A 26,717-nucleotide genomic window follows, 5' to 3' on the forward strand; every position below is an offset into this window, starting at 1 on the left:
AGCGTGTCACCCCCACTCGGAGAACCACTGTCCTCCCTGGGAATGAGGGTTGGTGGGTTTGTCCATCCGAATGCAACGTGCGCCACCTCTGAACTCCCAGCGTTTCGGTAAATGTTGCAGTCGAAGGGTTGTTGGAGGAGTTACTGGCTTGACAACGGGTTGTTTTCTCTGTCAGATTTGAATGAGCTTTTGTGATGAAAACCAAATTACGGTGTAACTGATTTTTTTTTTTTTTTTCCATGCTTCGATTCAGTTTGACAATAAACTGTTACTTTTTTTTTTTCATCCTCTCCATGTCTGATAATGCATATAGTTGAGGTCCAACCCAGAAATCCCCCTCTCCCTCCAGGTGCTGTTCTCTTTGGGTGAAATACTGTGGGGAAAAGCAAAGTCTTTATAGAATCAGGCCAGAAAGTTCTGCTTGCCCCATTCCTGGGCTTTAATAAAGATTAAAGCCGTGGCTGCTCAGCATCAAGGGCGTCTTCCCTGCAGCATATTTGGCAGGGAGGTTCAGTTCCCGTCTTTGTTTTGTTAACCTGCTGAGATGTGAATTAAACAATCGTGCAGCTTCCAAAGCCACTGAAACCTGTAGCTAAGCTGGAGATGAGAAAGGAGATGGTGCGAATTTCGGGCTTGTCCTGTGCGGGGACAGGAGTTGGACTCAATGATCCTTGTGGGTCCCTTCCAGCTCAGGACGTTCTGTGATTCTATGAGAAAGATCCTGGATTTGGGGTGGAATTGAGGTGCTGGGAGAAAACACGCTGCAGGCTGGTGGGGTTTCCCATCCAGCCCTGTTTCGGTTTCTGTGCAGCATCCCTCATATCACATTCCAGGGCACCCCGTGAAGGAGAAGGTTGATCTCTCACTCGCTGCCCTGGGTTTGCACAGGTATGGAGGGGGCTGATTTTTGGACTGGGGGGCACGTCCCTGCATCTTCTTCCAGGCTACAGAGGCATCCGTAGCATTTGGAGATGCCTCTTGTGAGCACATCCATCCGTGGTGCTTCTGAGCAAGTGACCTGATGCTGGTCTTGGCTTCACTAGTGACAACCAGTCTATGGTCAGACATTTATACCCTGAGCAGACTGGAGGGAACTGGGGAACTTGAGTTGAATTGGCTCAAGGTGACCACGTGAAGCTGCTTTTTGTCTGGCACGTCCCCGAGTCAGGTCTGCAGACAGCACAGCGTGTAAAGAAGTATCACGCTGAAGAAGCGTGGTGAAAATTAAGCATGTGCTACCACATTTTCCCCAAAATAAGACCTACCCCGAAAATAAGCCCTAGCATGATTTTTCAGGATTTTGGAGGATGCTCAAAATATAAGCCCTACTCCAAAAATAAGCCCTAGTTACAGTTCATAAAGTCAATTTAAATAGTGTCCAGGCAGCTATACATGTAAAAAAGTAAGCATCTTTTGGAGCAAAAATTAATATAAGACCCTGTCTTATTTTCAGGGAAACAAGGTAGCAGATCAGCCCACAGAAATATAAAAGTCTTTACATTCTCGTGTATTTTTCATAGGAAAACCGTAAGTGTTTTTAGCATTTTTTTCTAATATCTCTCTGATCACCTGGTTACTGCATGCCATCCCACGAGAGGCTGAGAACTATAGATACACGTAACATTTTTACGCACCTGAAATTTGTGGGCGTGATCTGGTGTCCTGGGCCATTTTGTTCCTTTGTAAGCAAATGCATTTGTGAGAAGGGGAAGATTTTTGTTGTGACTTGAGCCTATTTCTAGCTTAGTGGGGCCGCGTGCTGTGTGAGAGTCAGGCCAAGGCTGAGTGCTGGGGCCTTTCATCTTCCGTTTAATATTTTCTCTAAATAACGAGCTGAGCTTTGATTTCATCTGAATCCTCTCTAGCACGTCTTAATAATTCAGTTAAGGGCAGGTTCAGCTGAATAATAGTTCACCGTCCTGATCTCTGAGCTGCTGAATAGATGTTAAAATAATAACTGGATGGATGCGAACAAATATTTGGGATGTTGATGGCTGTGGTTGGAAAATGGTCGGACTTGCAACTGGAGAGGAGGATGAGGAGGCAGAAGGGACGGGAGCTCTGGGGTGATTCTGCGGCACTGGACTGCGATGGGCCAAGCTGTGGCGTGGTCTGGTGGTGGATGCACTTGGCTTTTGTACAGCCGTGACCAAAATCCTACGAAAACGAAGGAGGTTTGAAAGGCTTGGGCCATGCAGGGCTTGGTCCCACCACGAGATGGTGCAGCCGTGCAGCGTTGGCTTTTAAAGGCGCCGTAAAGGGAATCGAAGAGACATCATCTCAAGTAAAAGCATCACCCCAGCTTCGGTATCTGAATCTCCACAGGTCCACGGGTAACGCCTTCCTTCAGTTAAAAATCCTTCTTAGAATTTCAGAGGCAATTTCTTCATTTGCCGGAAGAATGCTGAGTTTCCTTTGCAAAAGGAACAGGTGTCTCCACAACTGAATACGGAGCAGGTAAGTATTCATGATCATTTTCATTACTGATTTTTTTTTTCCTTCCATGAAAATACTGGAACGTGGTTAACGCAGGAAAAATAAAGAGGGAAGTCAGTATTTCTCAAGTAGGTAAGTTCGAAATTATGTCCTTACACCTCCCCTAGTGTGGTAAACCCTTTTTCCTCCAAAAGCTTTGCTGCTAACCTTTTTCTTTCTTTTTCAAGCAGCGTCATTTTAAATAGTTCGACATCTGGCTGAAGTACATCGGGAGAACTGTGGACAAGTTTTGAGCCTCCAGGAGGGAGGGGGAGAAAAAAAAAGAAGAAACCGAAGCGGTGCCGAGGGGGCAGGTGCGGAACACGGCGTCGCCGACACGGGAGCGCGGGGCCCCGGGTGACACCCCGGGCCAGCGCGGGGGCCCGGGGGACACGGCCGGGCCGGGGGGCGGTTTGAGGCCAGAAATGCGGCATCTGCTTGGGGGTGGGCCACACTTGCAAGGCTGCATCTCCCTTGTTGGTTGGTGCATCGTCTGGTTTCATCTGCCCAAGGTTTGCTGCAGAAAAGGTGGGTTTACAACCCGTAACCCACCCCCGCCGCCCTTGCAGCCCATCTCCCTGGTGTTCTATTCACAGAGTCACGGAATAGTTTGGGTTGAAGGGACCTCCAAAGCTCATCCAGTGCCCCCCCTGCCATGGGCAGGGACATCTGCACCAGCTCAGGTTGCTCAGAGCCCCGTCCAGCCTGGTCTGGGATGTCTCCAGGGATGGTTCATCCACCACCTCTCTGGCCAACCTGGGACAGGCTCTCACCACCCTCGGTGTCAAAAATTTCTTCCTCATGTCCGGCCTGAATCTCCCCTCCTTTAGTTTAAAACCATCTCCCCCTTGTCCTGTCTCAACAGGCCCTGCTAAAAAGTCTGTCACATCTTTCTCACAGGCCGCTTTTAAGCACTGAAAGGCCGCAATAAGGTCTCCTGGAGCCTTCTCTTCTCCAGGCTGAACACCCCAGCTCTCTCGTTGTGTTTTCACTCGCTGCTCTTCCCACCTGGAAGAAACTGCCCTCTGAGGAAAGACTGAAGGGGTTCTGTCTCTTCTGCCTGGAGAAGGTGCAGGGTGGACCTCATCACAGCATTCCAGTACTTGAAAGTTGGCTACAAAGAGGACAGAGGCTCTTTTTTCACCAGGAGTCATGGGGAAGACAAGGGGCAATGGGTGCAAGTTACGCCAGGAGAGGTTTTATCTTGATATAAGAAATAAATTTTTTTATGGTGAGAACAGTCAGTCACAGGAGCAACCCCCTCAGGGACGTGGCGGAACCTCCATCGCTGGAGGTTTTCAAGATGCAGCTGGACAGGGTGCTGGATAACCTCATCCAGGCACCTCTTCCCGTGAAAGCTTGGAACAGAAGATCTTTTAAAGTCCCTTCCAACCTGGGAATGATTCCTACATGTCTTCTTCCCCCTCCTGGCTGGCTCTCCTGGTGAAGAAGGAGAGTTCTGCAGCTCCTCTAGCCAATGAGGATTCATCCAACTGGGGAGGCTGCCTCAAAAACTTCAACCCCAGGTTGGGATCCATGCCTGGGCCACATCCCTGGCTTTTTGAGGTGACAGCTTTGCCCGTCACGCCGGCTTCCAGCAGCATAGGGTGCCGAGGTATGGGGATATTACTGCAAGTAATGCCTGCTTCTCTGCTAGCAAAACATGTTCTCTGTGCTCCGAAAATCAGATTTTCTGCAAATACATATTCCCCAGGAGATGCAGCGCGAAGGTGCAACTCGATTAACATAACCAAGCCAATATGGGGAATTTAAATTAAAAGGAGAAAAATTCCTTGAGAGGCGTCTGCCAACATTTACGGCGAACACCGTATGCCAGGGAAAAGGTCGAGGTCCTGTTAATGACTCGTGTTAAATGTGGCTCTGATCTCTCCGAGATCCTGTTTCTCCTCGAATAATTTCAGTTTCTCAGATGCTGTTGGGGCACAGGTGCTTCTCCGTAAATTATCTGAGTTCCCATCATCTGAGGGGCGAAAAAAATCCACAAATACTATATTTTCTTGTATCTTCTGTAAAGGCTGCAGCCTCATCTGGTTTGATTCCACATCACCCTGGCTCTGCTGCAAATCCAGGCGCTGGGAGCTGGGGGATAAACGCTTTTCCTCTGCCTGCAGTGAGCCAGCTGCCGGCAGCAAAGGAACCAGTTTTGCTGCTGCTTTAGATTTTATAAATTTCAGCTTAACAGAAAATGAAGTTCTGATTTTACTACTTCTTTGTAAACGGGTTGTCAGATCTGATGCTTTCTCACTATGTTTTCTAAAATAATGAATTTGATGTGCTTTCTGACAGGCTCAGGTTTTGTATGCTCTCACCGCTTTTTAGGGATCTCACCACCAAAATCAGTATCAGCTTCGTCCTGGAGATAGAAGTGTTGAAGCAAAGCGACTAATTAGTCATAATAGCCGGTTCCCTTCCCCGATATCTTTTTCAGCTTTAGATCAAATACCCCCCAAGAAACATTGCATGATATTAGTGAAGCAGAAATCGGATCATTACGAACTGCCGTAATTAAACAGAACGGCAGCTCATCCTCCGGCGAGACAAGCGGTTTGATAAATGCACAGAAGCAGCAAATGAAGCGGTTCAGGATCTGATGAAATTTAACCCAGAGGGAAGCGAAACATAGGTTAGCTGCTGCGACGGTCGGTGGGACGAGAAATCAAAGTCGTTTATAGGTCTCTGCCTTCAGAGCAGCACAAGGTGGTTACTGTTCCATGTGCCTCAGCTCCATCAAGGGGCAACGTACCCATTTTACAGATGGGAAGTGGAGCTGTAGGAGGGAAGAGGAGAGACCGTCCCAGATCATGTAGGTGACCTGTGTCAGAGCTTGGACATGGGCTCTGGGTCCCCTGTGTCTCACTCCATCGTCCACAACGTTGTCTCCTCAAGCATCTTACGAGCCCACACGCTCACCACCCAGGTACTCCCAGCTGCACGGGCTGTTGGTAATTAAATTTTGTCAGTCTACTGGACTGAGGCACACACTGGAATGCCCAGAGAGGTGGTGGATGCCCCATCCCTGGAGACATCCCAGGCCAGGCTGGACGGGGCTCTGAGCAACCTGAGCTGGTGCAGATGTCCCTGCTCATGGCAGGGGTGGCACTGGATGAGCTTTGGAGGTCCCTTCCAACCCAAACTGTTCTATATTTGATTTACAGGTCCATACAGGCTGGCAGCCCAAAGCTCCTAGCCCTGGCTGGGGACACCCCCAACTGTAGGCAACGCTTCTCCGTCTCCATAGGAGAGCATCACCCTCCTGGTTCTCCAGCTCACCCCTCCAGCCCCCGTGATGTCTGCTGTAGTGTGGGGCCAGACCGGCTACAAGAAACCATATCCAGGGCAGTGACCTGTGCCTTGGTAAAGCTGAAGGACTGAAGAGGATTCTTAAAAGCCTAATCTTGCTTGTGTCTCTATATCCCGCCATTGCATCAGCTTTGGTTTGGATCTGAACCACTCAGGCTGTGCTCACGTAACAGCCAGGCACTAGAAAAACTTGGGTTCACCGATTGAAATAAATTCTTTGCCTCCTGGTATAAAGCCACAAACCATCTCCCGTCTCTGCTTCCCCACAGGTATCGACCCCAGACACAGCCCAGCACCTCAAGGTGGCCCATCCACCAGGCCTCACAAACCTCCCGTCTCTTGCCTCATGGTAGGTGCTTGTTTTTCACGAATTATTTTCAGCAGATGCTGGAAAACTGGAGTAAACCCAGGTTGTGGATGAGCCTCAGCTGTAGCTTATAAAGTTATCTCGATGCAATACAATAGTTAAGGTGAATCTTGCTGTAGGGAAGTATCTCTCCTGCAAAAAGATTGACAAGTGCGTGGTGAGCACCAGAGAGTCATTTACGGTTGGGCCCGATGATCTTGAGGGTGTCTTCCAACCAAAATGATTCTATGATTTTGGTGGAGGGCGGGGGACGCATGTTTGCTCCCAGAGGCTTCTAACTTCATCGCGGGACACCAGATGTTTCACTTTAGGAGAAGAAATCTCGCCTGCCACGGCACAGCTGAGGAATCCTGTGGGGCAGGAGTGGCACGGAGCAGGATTTTCTGTGCTGTGTCCTCCCACCACTGTACTCCGTGCTCTGGAAAGCTCGTTCTTCTGTAATGACGGCAATTAGAGCCGGGTGAAAGTGCTCCGAGCTGCTTTTTTAAACGCCAATCTTTTATCGAAACCAAGAGCGAACTTGTCGATTCCTACGAACATTCTGCTCGCCTCTCCTGTTTTATGGCTGGCTGCAGAGCAATGAAAACATGACAAAATTTTTAATAGCATTTTCCAAGTTCAAAACAGCTCTGTGATTATTATTTCCCTTCTTTTTTTTTTTTTCCTTAAATGAGCAGCAACTATAACCTAATTAATTACTTTTATCTGCTAACAGCCTCAAGAGCTGGTCTAAGGGCTGCTATAAATAAGCTGCACTACTGTAATGAAAGAAACACAGATATGGGAAAACAAAGGCTGCTACAGTACCAGTGAGCCCTGTTTGGCGTCTGAACACTCAATTTTAAGTTGCAGCTGGGCTAAGCCACCATTCAAGGAAAAGAAGTGGAAAGAGATGCTGATTTCTAAATGGTCCCAATCCAAGCCTCTAAATTGTGGGAAGGCAAAGTCCTCATTTCCTAAATGTCTGTTCAGAGCTTATCCTGATGCTCTATTTAAAAATGCAGAGTTGCAAGGTAGGAGGGGAGAAGAGAATTATTTGATCAGGCTGAGGTAGGTGGGAGGATGGGAAGCGTAAGCTCTCAGGTACCGGAGCTGCCTTCAGATCTACGACAGAGGCAGCAGCTTCAAAGCACTTCAACAAAACTGAGTGATCATGACAGATTGGGAAAAATAACATCAGGTGCTTTTTGCTGGGAAAAACAGTTGTGGGAGAAGTCTCCCTCATCACAGGTCAGCCCAAATCATTGGGTGGCAATGGCCAAAAAGTCGTATCCTCTCGAGGTCGGTGTTTTCTCTGCTGTTATTTGCTCCAGGCCGTGTTTGTCTCCATTAGTTGCATGTCCAGAGGTACATAACGTAGCTTTGCTCATCGTTCAGCTCCCCAAGCCTGATCCGAAGCTCATTGCTTACAGGAAATTTGAGCAGAAATTGCTTTAGTCATGCCCAAAGCCCCATGGAAAGAATTAAACCCCCCTGTCTCAAAGTCATCTGCTTAAGCTCGGTGGGCTTGGTGGGGCTTTTCAAAGATCATTTCTTAATGCAATTTCCCCCAGGGAGAACCCTTTCCCACATGGTTTTGGTTACTGCCTTGACCAAATCAAATTATCCTGCTCGAGGAAGATAAAAGAGAGACACTGTTTTAAAAAGCAGTGTTATTTTAAGGAAGCTCCGTGCAAAATTACGTTGCTGGCAGTAGGACTTTGGATACAACCACACCTGACTGATGGTCTCCCAGCCAAACCAGGGAAGCGGCCATGGGTCTCTGAAGCCATGGAGAAATGATCTGCAATTCAAAAGCCTTCAAGAGTAGAGGTGAGTTTTCCTGGTGGTGATTGAAATTAGAGGTTTTAGCAGGGAGGTCTCCCTGCATGATATATCCAAGCACATCTAATATATAAATAGAGACCGAAAGACTGCGTTGTGGGGAGCCCCACTGCAGAAAGAGAGTGGGGAAATGTGGTGGATGGCAGGATCTGGCTCACTGATGCCATCCTTCTGGAGGAAAAACAACCACAAATTTAAAAAACAAACCATTGCCAAGGAAAAAAAGAAAAAAAAAAGTAAAGTATAATTCAAGGAATATCTACAAAAGGAAAGTTATGTAAAATCTGGGAAATAATTGCTGCTGCTCCACTGGATGCCAGAGAGATGTCAGTCGTAGCTGTGCTCAGTGTCAGTGAGCTGAAAGACAAAAATTACAGATAAAGTGGCCGGCAGAGCCACAGAAGGGACCCCTAGGAAAGCAACACACAGTGAGGTTCTTCAAGCTGGGAGAGAAGGTCACTTGTCAGGATAAATGCCTGGTTTTAAGCAGGATGTCAGATTTGTGTCATGTCTAGAATACAGATTAATATTCAATGAAAAAAAAAAAGTCAGCAATGTATTGGGACTACCATGCAGCTACGTCCTAGATATAAGGGCGTATGATGCAGTTGGAATAGATGATTGTACTAGGTCCCTTCCAATGGAAATATTCTATTCTATTCTATTGAAATCTGAGGTAGGATACCTGGAGGAGCTGTGAACTCCCTTTAGTGGAGGTATTGAACAACAAATCCAGCCACCAGACTCTGTCAGCATGGAACAGGTTGCCCAGAGAGGTGGTGGATGAACCATCCCTGGAGACATCCCAGGCCAGGCTGGACGGGGCTCTGAGCAACCTGAGCTGGTGCAGATGTCCCTGCTCATGGCAGGGGTGGCACTGGATGAGCTTTGAAGGCCCCTCCAACCCAAACTATTCTGTGATTCTATGAGTCTGCAGGCTCCAAACATGGCTGGGCACAAGCTGTGTAACCTCTTCAGGATCATTAACACTTCATATTTCCCTGGTGTACACGGGGACACCCCTCCCCTGGACAAACATGGCATGTACCCTGCCACCATCACCACGTTGCGGGTGATGCTCCTTTCCCTTGACCACCCCAGCATCTCTGGGACCACAAGGCACCGTCCATTTCCACAGGTATAGCTGGAATTTTCTGGCATGAATGCATCTGGACTTATCTTCAAAAGCAAATGTTGTCCAAGTTCCCAGTGACCAGACAGGACGCTGATCTGCTGCTGCTTTGCTTTCAGGAGGTGTGAGGTGCAAAGCAACTCATGAAGCAGCGTTAGAGGCACCTTTGGGAAGTGTAATCTACCTGGGAGGGCTGGTTTAGGATAGGGGAAAGGGGATGTAAGGAAACAGCTTCAAACCTGCATCATCGGAGACGTGAAGCGTTTTGGAGTTTGGCTGAGATGGCTGAAAGCTGGGGTGTGGGTTTTTATCGAATAATCGCCACTTTCTGAGTAAAGTGGAAAAAGTTCCTGTGAAATCTCTAACTTGTCAGGCGTTCATGCAAAAGAAAAAAAAAAACCAACCTCTGGACCATACACTTCCTACGTGCAAAGTGTAGTCCTTTTAAAATGGCAGGTCCTTTGCTCAGGAAGCAAAGACCTTGCACAGCAAGATGTGCAAACACACGTTGCTCAGTGCTAACTGCTCTCTTGGGCTTTCCTCACACTGCCTGAAACTTGGAAACTGGTTCATCCCGTTCGCATTCCCTCCCACCACCAGTTCCTGGCCTTCAGTGCATTAGAGATGGGCTTTTCCCTTGTGGGATGGGAAAATGATTCATCCACCATCCCAGGAATGCAACCCTGGAGGCATCGTTCGTGGTCCTTTCCCAAAACACTCTTCTGGAGCTGGATTTCTATGTGGAATGAATATGGTCTGAAAAAGTTCTGCCCAGTAAATCTTTGAGCAAAGAGGAGTTGAGTCCCGGTCTCATCCAGATCCTCGCCCGAAAGAGAAAATATCGTGAAACTGAAAGCGGGTGCAGCAGATCTGCCCTGAGGACCAGAACTGGCCCTTTCCTCCTCCCGGGGCTGGCGAGCCTTAGTATCACCCTCCTCCTCCTCCCTGTTTGCAAGGGGAGCGATGCTTCTGACTCCAGGAGAGGCAAAACCTGTGCAAACACAGCCATAAAGCCCATGCGTGAGCATGTATTGACACAATCACGTGCGTGGCGATGTCCCTGGTATCTCGTTATTGTCTGTCTCCAAGAAGTTTTGGTAAGAGGTGGAATTGCTCGTTGCGTTGTGCAGATGCCTACGGACAGAGCTGGTGTCCATTCGCTCTGTTGGATAATGTGTTTAATCCAAGTAAGCCAAGCCCTGGGCATACGGGAGGCAGTTCTGTGGCTTGTGACGCTTTCCCTTCATGCCAAAAATTGCTAAGGTAATACTGCCGTTTGCAGGATGAGCTCTTTATGTGAGTGCTGCTGTTTAGAAAAGCCAGGAAACATTGGAAGGAGAAACACTAAACTGGCCAAATTTTGTTGGGGGGTGGCACATGGGTGCCCCAAGCACGACCTCTCGCTTGTATTAGAAAGAGTCCTGTCTCGCACGGAAATAAGGTTGTTTTCATGTTTAGTCTTCAAACAGGGTAACCAGAACTGCCCAGGAAAAGGCTCTTGGCTCACGTGAGCTCCTTGCTGGTGCCATTGCTGCGACACATTAACGGTGAGCAGTGTTGGGGTTTGCATGGGGTTGGGGTTTTTTGCCACCAAAAAGCTCTCAGGATGAACTTGGTGTATCATAGAATCATAGAATTATTTTGGTTGGAAGAGACGCTCAAGATCATCGAGTCCAACCATTAACCTAACTCTGGCACTAAACAATGTCCCTAAGAACCTCATCTACGCATCTTTTAAACCCCTCCAGGGATGGTGACTCCACCACTGCCCTGGGCAGCCTGTTCCAATGCCCAACAGCCCTTTCCATGAAGAATTTTTTTACTAATACCCAATCTAAACCTCCCCTGGCACAACTTGAGGCCATTTCCTCTTGTCCTATCACTTGCTACTTGGGAGAAGAGACCCATCAGCCTGAGGGCAAGGATTTTCCTGAAAATGAGAGGGTTTCAGGCAGCACCATTGTTCCTCACCGGCCTCTCATCCAGAGACTGATGGCAGCTTGGGAACACCATTGCATGTTGTTACTCAAGCTTGTAGCCAGGTTTTTAGTTCCAAATGCAAAACAGGACTTATGGCCCAGTGGGTAGTACAGGGATTACAAGAGACCTGGTTTTCATCGCTGACTTTGACTTTCTCAAGATCATTACTGATAAGGCAACTTAACTCTCTAGACTGATGTTGCCCAAAAAGTGGCTGCATGGATTCTTCAGACATTGAAAGCTGTAATAATACAAATTGTTTCCCTCAAATAGCCCTTCATCTTCCATTTTTGAGAAGTTCTGTGAGTCCCAGTTAATCCAGGTCATTCCAGCCCTTCCAACGTGTGGTCTCCTACTTGTGATCCTTGGGATGGTCTTCAAGAAGTAAGTGGAGATGATGTGCAGAAGGCCACAGACCACATGGAGAAGTGTGCACAGCACCCAGAAAAGTGTCTGATCTTCATTCATCAGCTGAACTGAGGCTGTGGTGAGTATTGGTTCCCATGGTTCTAGCAGCGTAATGTGAGCAACATCTGATGTGTGGAGGTAATGGGCCAAGCACCCACGTCAGGCATAGAAAGTGCCCTGTGCCCTTTGGGGACCCTGAAAAACAGGGAGGGGCAACATTTAGCAGGGTCACAATTTCTCAGCCTTTAGGGTGATTGATTTTTCCTGCTCCTTCCTGTTTGGCACAGGCCGAGCTGCATTCCTGCAAACAATAGTTGGCTGCTGGGCCAGCCCTGGCCCTGGCTACCTGCTGCACCCCGAGTCCTGGAGGCATCATCTTGGCTCTGCCCACAGGTCCCTGGGCTCAGCAGCTTGTACGATTTGTCTTTGCACCCCTTCGCCTCTTAAGGTTTGAAATTCGTTAGCTCTGTTTAGCAGATGCAGACAACAATAGTTCATAAACTCAGCTCAGCAACCAGACTACCCGTCCTGGGGAAATTTTTTGCTGTGTTTCAAGGAAAGACCTGGGGAACCAATGCATAAGTCCTTGAGAAAAATCCATATCCTCTCCCAGGACACAGTTCCCATCTGACACGGTGCACAGACGTCCCCCACACTCCCCAGTTCTGGGCACCACAGACTGGTAGCTGCTATGACACTAATTTTGGGGGTGATGTGTGTTGGCGGCAGGGCACAGCTTCGGGATTTCATCCCCCACCCTTAGCAGAGTGACTTTGTGTAGTCACACGTGCAGCTGGGTCACCGAAAAGAGACGGGTTAAAAATTAAGTTTGTAAGGGAGGATGGAGTTATTTCGTGGGCACTCAAGTATGGTCACTAACGTGAGCACTCAGGTTTCCCACAATTGTGAAAACTGCTGGTCTGCCCAAATGCTAAAAATAAATAAATATTGAGGGTGGGAGCTCCAGCAGCTTTTGCCACTAAAGCCAGCGTGTCCTGCAACTACACCTTTCATCGTCTAGTGATCCCTCATATTAAAACCATTAGGACCAGTTGGCTTCACCAGGTGCCGAAGGACCAAACTTGTACCCCACAGGAGAGAAACTTGGGTCACATCTCCTGCAGGGTGAGGAGCTGCTGCTGGGGACTTGAGTCAACTTTTTGGTTCTTGCATGGACATCCCATGTAATCTTGTCCAAAAGGCATAAATAACCTTTATTATCTTCAGCTCCCACGTGAGAACAAGACGTTAATCATTAATCCCTCATCTCGCTTGCAGTGTGATTCCTGTGAAAGGACAGTTACAAGGAGCCTGGACCTCATGGGGTGTCCCCACCATGATACAAGTGAGGACAACCTCACTTGTCCCTCATGGGACAACCTTCGCCAGGCTCGCACAGCCATTAACCAGAGCGGCGGAGCCTGTTCAGCCTTTACTGCGAAATGTCTCCTTTTTGCCGGATTCAGCTGACGCTGGAAATCACAGCGGCTCTGCTTGATGACCCTGACCAAAGCGTGCTGGAATTCGCTGGGTTTCATAAGGTTTTCATTAGGGCTGTGAGAGAGCCCCTGAGGTTTTATGAAACTCCTAAACTATCTGTGCAGCAACATGCAAAACCGTCCCGTCTGTAGGGATGTTTGTTTTTAGTGATCCTCTTTGCTTTTTTGTCTTCCTCTCCTCATTGTCTTCCTCTTCAAGGTAGCTGCTCTACCTAGGGGAAACATTCACTCCGTACCATGGCTGAGGACTGAGGACATGATGGCGACAGGATGCTCAGGAGGAGGTTGGTCTTCGTTACCAAGTTGCCAGGCTGGTGCCTGGGTGATCGGGGTTTGTTCTTGTCTTTATGACCCTGTTCCTGCAGTGATACTGGTTGGGAAACCTTATCCGTCTATACCCTCTGCTCCCTCTGTGCTATCATCCCTACAACAGCAAGCGATAATCCCTGCTGCCATCTTAAGACAGACGTGAGACAGGTAAACCTCTCAGCGCAAGGCTCCCACGGTGCTTTATCCTGGGATTAAGTTTGTAAATCGTCTGCATTTGCTTTGCAAATGGCTGAATCAGGATTTAAGGTCTTTGGAAGAAAATTGCGATTTAATAACAGTAATCAGCAGCTGATAGTATAGATCCTCAGCTCAGCTGGTTGAGGCTTATGTAAAAATGAGAAAAACAGTCAGAGACAGGAACACAATAGTTTTGTTTTCCTGCGTGTCGTTACCCCATGGTTAGACTCTGTGAAGTCCACCACGGTGGCCTCACCCCATTAGACCCTCCATCTCTTTGCCTAAAGGGCCACCTCCTGCTGAGTCTTCATCATCGCCAAGTACTTCCCTAAAGCTTTTTGGTATTCTGGAAAAGCAGGCAAATTTTCTGAAGTAGTAGCAAATTTAAGCTTTTCTAGCACAAACCTCATTTGCCCAAGCAGATAGTCAGCCAATAACCCCAAGAACATCAGGTGCCCAAACTCTGGCATCAGCATTACGAGTAGAGTTTGACGGTGACCTTGAGGTGATGGATCCAGGGGACTTGGCTCCTTCTGGAAGCCTCCCCAGATTAAAAAAAAAAACAGCCTGAATACACCCAGATCTTAACCGGGGCCCCTCTGCCGCATTCCTCCTCTGGCTGGAAGGCAGCCAGGGCTGCTGTTTGCCTGTGCCACGTCACGGTCACACCTCGGCTATCCTGTTTTCTCAGTGCACCTGCTAATTCTTGGCGGTGAGGCACGAGAGCAAACGGAGAGAGGTGCAGAGGAACCCACGCCCGCAGTGCACACAGGCACGGCCAGCCGCCCCCGGACATCGCCGTCTCCCCGGCTCACCCCACGCCCGGCCGGGTTGCAGATTAACCTCCCGAAACATGACGGTAGCAATTTTGCTCCAAGGCTGGAGTCGTTCACCAGCGGGAGGCTGGAAGAAACACTTTTCCTCTGCATTCCCCAAAAAGTCATTTTGGGAAAGAAAACATGCTGCGGCATCTCACTCTGCAAAGCTTTCGGTAGCAGCCAGAGCTCTTGCATTAATAGTAAGACCAAGGGAAGTCTGGCAGGGTATGGCCATTTCCATCAGTGTTGTTATATCCCATCGTTATAGTCAGGGCAATTATATTCACTGAGGTATTTCTCCTTGCTAGCAGAGACTTAAATTCGTGCCTCACACCATCAAGGATGGGTTATAGAATCATAGAATCATTTCAGTTGGAAGAAACCCTCAGGATCGAGTCCAACCATAACCTAACCTAACTCTAGCACTAACCCATGTCCCTAAGAAGCTCGCCTAAATGCCTTTTAAACCCCTCCAGGGATGGTGACTCCACCACTGCCCTGGGCAGCCTGTTCCAATGCCTGACAACCCTTTCTGGGAAGAATTTTTTCCCAATATCCAATCTAAACCTCCCCTGGGGCAACTTGAGGCCATTTCCTCTCGTCCTATCACTTGCTACTTGGGAGAAGAGACCAACCCCCTCCATGCTCCGAGCTCCTTTCAGGCAGTTGCAGAGAGCAAGAAGGTCTCCCCTCAGTTTCCTTTTCTCCAGGCTAAACCGCCCCAGTTCCCTCATAGATATTCCCTTATAGATATTTTAGGACATAAAAGAGGGGTTCGAGACGGATCAGAAGCCATGGTGCTACAAGGTGTCATCATCTCTGGCCCTCTCCTCTTTTGCAGGGGGAATACTTTTTTCCCATAAGCCTGAGAAAACATGAGCCTCATTTTCCCAATTCACAGCCCAGCATAGCTGACTTTAAATGGGTTTTGCACTAAGATTGCCAAGCAATTAATTGGAGCAACAGCTACAGGTTTCTTCTGCCTCAACATTGCAATCCCTGTGCCAGAGAGACTGCTCCTGTCTTAACGTGCTGCAAGCTGTTGGCTCCGGGAAGCCAAACTGCATTTGTAGAGCTCTCGCCAAAGCTGTTCCTGCCCGAAATTAGCATTTACCCTTGTGTCCTTGGCTTGCCAAGGCCACTCCTTTCTTCTGAATCGGGAGAAAAGGATTTGGCCCGTCTTGCTCCCTCCTCCATGGGATCCGCTGTTCTCCGTGCACAGCATTGCCCAAGAGCTGTGCTGGGAGGGCTCATCTGCAGGATCGAGGCTTCTTTGTGTGCTGAGAGCCACCGACGGGCAGGACCTGATCAGAGGAGGATGCAATGACTCCCCACAGCGCGAGGCGGTTGTGTCTCTGTCCGTGCAGCACAGCCGGGCACCTTCCCCTGTCCCAAGACATTTCCATTTGCTGGCGTTAACCATTAACCAGCACACTGTTACCTGTCAGAGGCTGTGCTGCCCGGTCAGCTGGAGCTCGCAGCCTACAAATTATTTCCAACATGAAGCCCTGACCTCCACCAGTCTGAGCCCATGAGGCCAAAGAGCAAAGCCGTGTTCACTTTCCTGCATCAAATCGCCCTTGCAGGCAGTTGGGCCAAATCCTGAGGCTGGTTCCCAGTCCCTCACAGCTGCTGGTGATCCCTGCTCTTGCTCCCGAGTTAGATGCTGTGGCTGGTGGAGATGTGCTTCTCAGGGGTCTTTTGCTTCAGCAAGTTAAGAAAGATGGGGACAGACTTTTTAGCAGAGCCTGTAGCCATAGGACAAGAGGTGATGGTTTTAAACTAAAGGAGGGGCGATTCAGGCTGGACATGAGGAAGAAATTTTTTACACTGAGGGTGGTGAAACACTGTCCCAGGTTGCCCAGAGAGGTGGTGGATGCCCCATCCCTGGAGACATCCCAGGCCAGGCTGGATGGGGTTCTGAACAACCTGAGCTGGGTGAGGATGCCCCTGCTCATGGCAGGGGGTTGGATTAGATGAGCTTTGGAGGTCCCTTCCAACCCAAACTATTCTGCGATTCTATAGTTATGAGCCCAAACAAGTAAAGTCCTTGCATGTCTTACGGTCAATATACTTGCACACCTATTGGTTTCTCCTTTTCCCCATACCCAGGAGCACAGCACATGAGGGAGCAGAAAATTATAACCCAATCTTTCTCTATCAGATCTGTAGGTAGACTTATAAGAGACATTATGTCAATTTTTCATTTGGTCATCGCGTTTTTTGTAGGGTAGAAAAGTGCCCAAGCGAGGCTACGTGAGGGATATGTATTAAACTGTCACACGCTTTGTTTGTGGGTCAAGAAAAGCTGTCCTGAAACATTGTCAGAAATTAATGCAATACTTTGGCTGCTACAAATCAGAACATTTAACCTCACATAGGTAGTGATGGTTCTTTGCACTGATGTCTTGAGCAGCTTTGGGGGGTTTTTTGCCTCCTTCCCTTTGCTTCTCCAAAGCATGAGGCCTCTGCGGTGTTATCTCATCTGCAGGGTTTGGCCCTTCCCTCTTTCTCCCAGAGCTCTGTACCCGAAAGCAGGGTGGAAATACCTTTGCAACGTGTCATTTTGCAAATACAACCTTGGCAGAGCCTGCTTCCCCACGCACAATGTTAACCTTATCCACAAGCATGTGGGATGTCCCAGGCTGAGGCAGATGTGGGTCATTACACTGCCAAACCTCGATTTTGTACTTTAGCAGAGTCTTCCTCCCAGCAGCTTCTGATTTACCCCAGCATCAGCCTATGACAATGTCTTCAGTGTCTTAGGCTTGCACAGGGACACTGAAAACAGCCTCATATGCCATCTGTATGCATGAAAAAAAAATAAACCACAAGGTCTCTGAGCTCTGGGGATACTGAGTCAAGGCTTAGGACCAGAATATCAGTGCAGCAGGTCGTGCACGCATGGGAAAAATAGCTGGAACAGGAATATCTCCGATCCTGTTGCAGTTATGAAAGTCAGGCTATTCTGTTTTCCAGCACTACTGAGTTAAACTGCTTGGAAATAATGTTTTCTGCTCTATAACCCCATGGCATGACCAGAATTAGCAGGAAGCGAAAGTGCCTACAGCTCAGCACTAAATGACCTCACGTTTTATAACAAGCAGTTTCTTTTTCCTCAGTATTGACTGTTCTAAACTGCTGTACATATATTTCTATAGATATGGGCTCCTTAAAAGCTCACCAGGATTATTCACTACTTTTTCACTGTGGCAATGGAAAGGGATGGGGACAGGCAGCTCAAACATCACCTGTGCCTGAGCCTGAAGTGTGTTACCAAAGCTGTGGGTATAGGAATGACACGTTCCATCCCAAAGCTCAAATTCATGTAGCTGCAGCCATGGAAACAGGTTATTTTATATCAGTACATATCAGCACTGTAAAGGAACCAGATACACAGCAGCTATTAGTTAAACCCTTGGTGCTGGGGATAGTGGCTTCATGAGGCAAAAGGGGTAACCGAGCATGATGGAGTTTGGTACCCATCCTCTGAGATATCCAGATGTTCACACCCCGTCTTCTAATGCCTCCCACCACAGCTGCTGCTGTGTGACCCTCACCACTGGGCCAGCCCTGGGCTTGGGGTTGACACCAAACATAAAAGCAGACCCCGCTGCTGATCCCCATCTTCTGTGGACTGGAGGGAGACACAAAACGTGGTTCCTCTGTTCCCTGCAGCAGAGGAAGACACTCAGCACAATGAAATGAAAAGAACGAAAAATGAAAGGCGAAGGCTTCTACAGGTTTTATGAGCTGTAGCCTGCTGACATCAAGAGAGAAATTTCTTGCTAAGAGTCAGTGTTGCATCTTCAACCATGAAACTAAGATCTCTGAAGTGTTCCTCTCAGGTATGGGCACACCCAGGCTGAGTGAGCAGGTTCAACCCGCACCCTGACTTGAAGCTATCTGTGATTAATGGTACACTGGTCTGTAGCTAATGTCACCGGTATTTTGGGTGCTCGTCCCATTAGGTGTCCCTTGGGGTCAGTGGACTGTGGAGACTGTGTTGGTTTAAACCTATGCTGATACCTGGTTTAGCTGATACCTGATGAGCTGATCCATATCTATTTTTGGTTTGTGTGGGTTAATATAAGAAATTAAGGAAATGGCAAGAGAAGTTTGATGTGTAGGAAGGGAAGGACTTGGATGGTTCCCAGTCCAGAGAGGTCATGTAGTCTTCATCCTTGAAGGTATTCAAAACTCAGCTGGACACGGTCCTGGGGCCCCCAAAGGCAGAGCTGTCTGGTGATGACAGGATAAGAAGTGGTGCCTCCACCGAGGGATGTTCCCTCCACCAGCATTGAGCAGCACCATGCAGAAGCCATGCAGAAGCAGCTGGGACTGAGAAGAGATGGTTTGTCTTCAGGTCATCCACAGCTGGTGGCATCAGGGCAGCTTTCAGAGGGTTTGGCTGCGTATTACAGCCACACAACCACACTTCACATATCTGTTTTTAAGGAGAAGGACTTGGGGATACTGGTGGATGAAAGACTGGACATGAGCCAGCAATGTGCACTTGCAGCCCAGAAGGCCAATCGTATCCCGGGCTGCATCACCAGCAGCGTGGGCAGCAGGTCAGGGAGGTGATTCTGCCCCTCTGCTCCGCTCTGGTGAGACCCCCCTGCAGTGCTGGTCCAGCTCTGGGTCCTCAGCAGAGGACACACATGGACCTGCTGGAGAGGGGCCAGAGGAGCCACAGGAATGACCCGAGGCTGGAACAGCTCTGCTGGGAGGACAGGCTGAGAGAGCTGGGGGGTTCAGCTGGAGAAGAGAAGCTCCAGGGAGACCTTATTGTGGCCTTTCAGTGCTTAAAAGGGGCCTGTAAGAAAGATGGGGACAGACCTTTTAGCAGGGCCTGTCGTGATAGAACAAGGGGTGACGGGTTTAAACTAAAGGAGGGGAGATTCAGGCCAGACATGAGGGAGAAATTTTTTACACTGAAAGTGGTGAAACACTGTCCCAGGTTGGCCAGAGAAGTGGTGGATGAACCATCCCTGGAGACATCCCAGGCCAGGCTGGACGGGGCTCTGAGCAACCTGAGCTGGTGCAGATGTCCCTGCTCATGGCAGGGGGGGCACTGGATGAGCTTTGGAGGTCTCTTCCAACCTGAACTATTCTATGATTCTGTGATTCTTAATGATAAGCTATGATATTTCAATAATTATCCACAGACACAGCTTTCTGGTGCAGAAGGTGGCTACAGCAAACACTGCCAGCTTCACTGGGGTTTTCTGGTTTATCATTACTTTTCTCCTGGGAGGGCAGCCCAGTTGCACGCTCCAATGCTCTGCTTTGTCCTCATTTCAGCCGGTAATCTTGATGGCAATCCTCACCCTTGCTCCCCATCACCCTGGGCTGCAATACATGCAAAGTTCCAGCTGGTACAGGGAGACCCAGCTCGGGCTCGCACGGAGCGCGTTGTCTGAGCCAAGCACCTCTCAGACCAACTGTGCCAAAATTCGGGACAGAAGCAGGGACTGGAGCTGGGACTCTTGGGCCCATGTGTTAACGTGGCAATGAGCAGCACCGCACCTTGCTTTGCGAAAAAAAGACAGAGAAAAGAGGGAATAAATCCCTCCCCTGCCCTTTTAAATCTGGACAAAACAGGTCCCTAATTAAACCATTATTGCTCTTTGAATGCAGAGCTGGTGGATATTTGATGCAAACAGAGAGTTGGTTGAAACTCTCTCGTACTGGCTCCCTCTTTGTCCCCCCGCGAGCCTGGGAATGGGTGTGATCTCCAAGTAGGAGTGTCTCCGTGGTTAAGTAGAGGATTGAATTACGGAACGCTGCTGTTCCCGAGCTGACAAGGTAGCAGAACGGCAAACAAAAGTGCCTTGAAACTAGCTCACCAAAGGGGAGAGAACGCGCTGGCTTTGGCGGAGAAAGCAGACCTGCAAGGACACCGCGCGCTTTCCAGCAAGGTCAGAAACTTCCCTGCACCCCTTTTAGTTTTATTTCTAAAGGCCAGAACTGTTTATTGACTTCTGTTATGTGGGATAGTAAGAAAAAACAAAAAAAAATTAATAGATTTCATATTTTTTAAAAAAATTGCTCACCTGGTGTAAACCAGGGTGTCCTATCTGAAAGCAATGAGCCCATTCTGATTTGCACCGTTTGGGCTTGGAACAAGCCGCCGAGAACCCAGGACACATGCTTTTCATTTAGCTCTCTGCACAGATCGGCTTTGATTTCATGCAACGAGCAATTAACAGCGTTTTGTTTTGGCCTGATTTGTTTTATGCTTTGCTGCCGTGGGGATTTGCTTAAAGCTCACCTGGCTCTCTGCAATACGGTTACGGGTCCGGGCGGTGACAAGAAGTCGTTGGAAGTTCTCATCGATAGGTCATGTTGTCGTTTAATCGATAGACCTGCTAATGGCTGAACTGCTGGGCTGTTTTGCTCCATAAGTACAGTGTGTTTTCTCATCCTGTTCATTTGAGATGCAAATTGCACTGAGATAAAATTGAGTTGTAATGGAGTTGAGCTGCAGGCTTACTTGCCAATATTTTTCTTAGGCGTGCCTGTTAAGAACATAAATATTTAACACAAAGGAGAACCGATATGAATTAGTGTCTGTGGGAGGTTCGCACTTATTCAAGGCTACCCTAGCACAGAGGTAAACAAATGTTACAACAGCTGAAGCAAACTGGCCCCACCAGAGCAGCACTTAGACTTAGTGAATCATCCAGGTGCTCTTTACACACCGCTAAATGGGCAGATTAGAGCCTGCAAAATAGAGATTAGACAATCAGAGAGCGTTGGCCTGCCTTTTTGCAGGGGTTTTGCTTTTCCTGCTGCATGGGCTGAGATGATGGGTGGAAGGAAAGGCAAGGATGGGCTCCAGGCAGCATAGGGCAGATCAGTAAAGCCCTGACCATCTTCTCTCCCCTTCCTCCTGGCAGAGCCAGGTGAGCCTCCCCTCCTCCTTCCGCCTGCACCAACAGGCTGCCCTTTTCCTCCTCCAGCTCCCTGGACACGTAGGTCTCATGACGCTCTTTCCCAGGCAGGACTTTGTGGCAGCAGTTGCCAAGGTCTCCCAGCTGAGAGCAAAGGTTTCGTGCCATGGCCACAAATGGTGTCATCCTGTTCTCCTGCCTTCCCCTGTATCCTGAGGTTCCTGGTTAGGTTGGGACAATAAATCCCTGCTCTTGCATGGCCAGGGATGCTGAAGATGCTCACAATGTCTCCTGATCTTTTCCATGGAGCTGTGCAAGTTTTTCTGGACTTCAAGCATGGAGCTTGTTATCTTTTCTGCTCTGGAGCCCCGAGGGAGGTGTGGGACATGTGATGTGGAAAAGAGGCACCGTGGTCTCTGTGACTTCAGGCTGCATCTGTCCCACAGCCTGGTCCTCCAGGACCACCCATAGTGCTGTCTTTCCTCCCCAGCAAAGGAGGACTGGCTCAGTCACCTGCCCCATGCTTGGAAAATGCTGGGGCTCTGTCCTGTGCTGAGCACGTGCTGCTGGACCAAAAGCCTTCCCTCAGTTTTAATAGAGCTAAATTCATGGTAGCCCACTTGGAACAGAGCCCTGCGATGCCCTGTGCGGTGAGGGGGAGCTTGGGGCACAGTGAAAGCCTTTCTGCTACCCTGTTTCCCCGAAAATAAGGCAGAGTATTATATTAATTTTTGCTCCAAAAGATGCCTTTTTTTTTGCATGTATAGCTGCCTGGAAACTATTTAAATTGACTTTTTAAAAATGAACTGTAACTAGGGCTTATTTTTGGAGTAGGGCTTATATTTTGAGCATCCTCAAAAATCCTGAAAAATCATGCTAGGGCTTATTTTCGGGGTAGGTCTTATTTTTGGGGAAACAAGGTACCTGGCCCAGCTGCATTTCAGTCTCCCCCAGGAGCACACATGTGCCACCACCCTCCTCAAGGTCCTTCCTTTGTCACAGGGAATGGGCTCTTTGGCAGCCTCTGAAATTCACTCTGGACTGAGATGAATCCACAGGTTGGGCTTTCTATGTATGAAATGTCCAACTGCACAAGGAAGGACTCCAGTGTTGACACACCACACCCAAAATAGCTCTGCTCCAGCTCTTTGTTTATTCACATTTATTCTTCAGCTTTTGTTGGCCCCTTAGAGAAATAGATCATACAGTCACAAGGGGATACACGCTCCTACGACTCATTAAAACCTCTCTTCTCATGCTCTCTCTTTCTACATAATACAACCCTGGAAATGGGCCTAATTAGGATTTATCCTGGATGATTATACATTTCCACTGTGTTTCCACCCATTCTGGGTGTAAAAGGAATGCAGAAAGGGATGAATATTGTCGCTAAGTCTTTGGCATCCTTCAGTCTGAAAAGTCCTCTGAGACGTAATGTTAATGTCCAGTATCGGATGATGTGCGTTTGCTTCAGTCGCCTTGATTTCCAAGCATCTCCTCTTGAAAAAGAAATCCTACCATTTGTTTTCTGTTTTTATCTGAGCCTATTCAAGCTTATCCGAGGCAGTGCTGGGTAGAGTAACAGTGAAACTTGTTATTACCTTAAATCCACGTCAAAGACGTGAGAATAGGGGATGCTAAATTGCATGGTTGAGCTCCGTCCTGGGCAGTTCCTGTGGAATGTGCTATTCAGAGCAGCCGACCTCTCCTACCTAAAAATGCCCCTTTGCCATGCCCTGGGATGAAAAGATACGCTTCTGTCTGGCCCTTTATTTAAAACTGGTCTTACAAAAACAGCTGAACAGGGTAAGAAACAGGCAGTGATAGAAATGATATTATTTTGGGGGTGATAGAGACTATCTAGACACCCAGCTGCCCTTTGGGAGTGTGCTGGAGCCTGAATTACTGTCCTTCGTTGGTGTCTATGAAATAGAACTCTGGGTCTGAACAAATCTCACCCAACCCAAACTTTCAGATGCCTGATTTTCATCCCGGTGCTCAAACAAAACCAGAACTGGCAACTCTAGGTGCAAAAGGCCGTCCTGGATGAATGGCTCTTTCTAAAGCTGTTCGCAGTATTTGCAGAGATGTTTTACTCGTTTGGCTTTACGCAGTTGATGGGCTTCTCTCTCAAAGCCGGCCTTCATTTCTGCCAAGACGGGATCGCACACTCCTCCCGCGCTCGCGTGCTGTGGTCCTGCGTGGGCTGGGGTTTCACTTTTTATGCCAAGCGGGTGCCAGGCACACGGTCCCGTGGGCTGAGCCTTTGCTCCTTGCTGTGTCATGCTGATTGTGAGCTGTGCTCAGGCAGGCAGGAGCCCCAGAGCTGGGAAGCATGTTGTTTAGCTCACAAAATCATGATGAACCAACTCTATCCATCACACAGCACGTGATACCACGGGGGCAAAGTGACAGCCCCTTGTTGCCCCATGTTCCTCTATCCTTCATTCCCAGTAATCCGCCCCACCTTCATTTGCCCCGTTGTGTCCCCAAGTAGCTACCAAAAGCCATCTTGGGGAGGAAACACAACCCTGTGGGTCTCTGGAGGGTGGGATGGTGGGGAGGTGTCTTCTCAAGGAGCAATTGCTTAAAGCAGGGAGATGCAGGTGGAGACTGAGTGGCATCCACAAAGTCACAGAAGGATCAAGAGTGGCCTTGCAGCCCACCCTGAGTTGCAAGGGCTGGACAAAACAGTAATAAATACACCACGTATGTGGCTCTCAACATCCCTCTGGTTTAATGCAAACCTAGACAATAATACTAGTGTGGGTCACTGGTGCCAAAAGGGCAGGTGTTGCTGGTGTTCCACTGAAAGAAGATCTCATGAAGGTTTGTCTCTGTTTCAGAGACCTTGAAGTTCATATAAGGTAACTCACACCTTCGCTCAGCACTCCGTCCTTCAACGTGGGAGCCTGGGTTGGGTTGGTTGGTACCTGCTTGTTTTGACACACGTTAGGTGCCTTTCAGCAGAGGTGTGTCATCCAACAGACACAAAGGGTGAACTTTCTCTTGCAGCTCGAGAAACAATTCTTTCCCTTGAATAAATCAGTTGCATATCATCAGGCCAGTGATGGAAATGCAGTCACCTACCAAGCACCATGCTTAGGTCCAGGTCATTTCATTTGCAATCTCAGATGTAAACCTGTTTTTTTCCAGAAGTCCTGGGTTTCTCTTCCTGAGTTGGATGTGACACTTGTAGGTCTGAACTAAAGCAAAACTGGAACAGTCCCTTCCTTGTGATAGTTAATATTAATCTTGACGTTTTCCACTGGGAAGACAATGCTGTGTGAACCGGTTCTCCAGCTGGTCTGAGTGGAGCCAGACCAGCAACCGTGCTCCATGACCATCAAACAAAGGTCCTGATAGCAATGGCTTATTCAACTGTGCTAGTGAAACTGTGCACCAGGGAAAACCTGCTCTTTTTTTTTCATTTTTTATAATGAGGGAGGGTTGTTTTGTTTTGGTTTTTTAACTTTTTTTAAAAGGAAGGTTGTAAAATACTGTCCCAGAGAGGTGGCGGATGCTCCATCCTTGGAGACATCCCAGGCCAGGCTGGACGGGGCTCTGAGCAACCTGAGCTGGTACAGATGTCCCTGCTCATGGCAGGGGTGGCACTGGTTGAGTTTTGAAGGTCCATTCCAACCAAAACTATTCTATGATTCTGTGACTCTATGATTTACCTTGTACACATACTTGTATGCACATGTATGCATGCACATTCTTACAATAAATATAAAACTGTTATACACAGTAGCAAAAATCATAACTCTTGGATTTGTTTTTTGAGAAGGATGAGCCAGGTGGGCGCTGGTGCTTGGGTTTAACTGTGGTTTTATGTAAACTGTTTGGCTCGTTTCCTGCTGACAGACCTGGCAACCAGGCCCTTGGGGCACAGTGGATGGGACTGACCTCCCACGTTCTGAGAGATGTGATGTACGGTGTGGCAAGCCAGGCTCTCCACCCAGGGAGTTACCCCATAGACCAAGGGGACAGCAAGTCCCTCCTGACCAAGAGTCACCAGATCTGCCCTAGACCCAATGTCAGGAGCCAGAGAGAGTCCTCCTCAGACTTAAGCACCTAAAGCTAAGACATCCAAGTGAGAGTGGATGAATCCCAGCCTTTAAGCCCCTCTCCTGGCCTTCGTAAGACTCCTGTAACCCTGCATAGGAAATCATGGCCATTTCTCAGCTTCAGCTGGGAAAATACCTTCTTTTGAGGGTCCTTCCTCAACTTCCAGCTGTCACACCCTTCCTGTAAGCTTTTGAAGCACAGATGCTCCGTGGGGTTCAGAAAGCTCTTGTACCCATGACCAAACATATATGCTCTCCTCCTTGGTGTCTCAGCTTTTGCTCTACTGACCTGAAGTCATCAGGTTCAATAACGCTCCGTTAAAATGCTGTTGTGGGAGAGAATCATAACTTCTTTTCCTGGAGGTGGTGAGTAATTAGAAGTTAACTTCTGAGAACATTTCTAATGTGAAGCACTTCTCTGGAAACCAGGAAGAGGAATTAAAATGGCTTCAGCTTTGTTTTCCTACTGTGTGCATCTCCTGCCCTTGCTATGGCACGAAGCCCTGCCTACAGAGACAGTGCTGGTCCTGAGCCAGTGATCTCTCCCTTTCACCAGGGCAGAAAGAGCTGAAAGGGAGATTTGTTCATAATGAACTGGCAAACTACACGCTCGCCTTTCCCTTGGGATGACTCTGTACTGTTACTGACTCAACAATCTCACTATGAGGGAGCCGGAGGCGGAATGGATACCTCTGAAGTAGTAAAATGCCAAGCTGCATTTTATTATTAGAAATAATGTACCTGGCATCATACCAGGGGCAGTGCTGCTGCAAGGTGCCTGCATGCAGGTGGCTTTTAACAGCTTCTTGTGCCACTGTTCTTTCTCACAGATCTTCAGAGAGAGGTGGGTTTCATAGAGTCATAGAATCGTTTGGGTTGAAGGGACCTCCAAAGCTCCCCCAGTGCCCCCCCTGCCATGAGCAGGGACATCTGCACCAGCTCAGGTTGCTCAGAGCCCCGTCCAGCCTGGCCTGGGATGTCTCCAGGGATGGGGCATCCACCACCTCTCTGGCCAACCTGGGACAGGGTTTCAACACCCTCGTGAAAAATTTCCTCCTCACATCTAGCCTGAATCTCCCCTCCTTTAGTTTAAAACCATCGCCCCTTGTCCTGTCACAACAGGCCCTGCTAAAAAGTCTGTCCCCATCTTCCTCATAGGCCCTTTTTAAGCACAGAAAGGCCACAATAAGGTCTCCCTGGAGACTTCTTTTCTCCAGGCAGTACAACCCGTGGGTTTGCACCAAAAGAGTTCATTATCAGGCCGTGCGACTGATCTCAGAGGGAAGTTACTGCTGCTCAGATTCTGCTGCTGCTTCTGAAAGATTTGAGTCTATTAGGGCTGCCCTCACCCTACAGAGATGCCACCTGCTGCTTTCAAAGACATCCCAGGGAAGAGGGACTTCCCAGGAAAACAGTC

The 26,717-nt window shown here is 48.6% G+C and overlaps 1 protein-coding gene across 1 annotated transcript in view; it reads left to right on the forward strand.

Moving 5' to 3' along the window:
• The first annotated feature begins 20,142 nt into the window (after nt 1-20,142).
• Nucleotides 20,143-26,717, forward strand: part of VILL (villin like) — a 40,322-nt gene continuing 33,747 nt past the window's right edge. Inside the window, exon 1 of the mRNA XM_065629253.1 lies at nt 20,143-20,255. The gene's annotated coding sequence lies outside the window, so the exon portion shown is untranslated. The remainder of the gene's footprint in view (nt 20,256-26,717) is intronic.

Source organism: Caloenas nicobarica, chromosome 2 (genome assembly GCF_036013445.1).
Source record: "Caloenas nicobarica isolate bCalNic1 chromosome 2, bCalNic1.hap1, whole genome shotgun sequence".
Taxonomy (NCBI): Eukaryota; Metazoa; Chordata; class Aves; order Columbiformes; family Columbidae; genus Caloenas; species Caloenas nicobarica.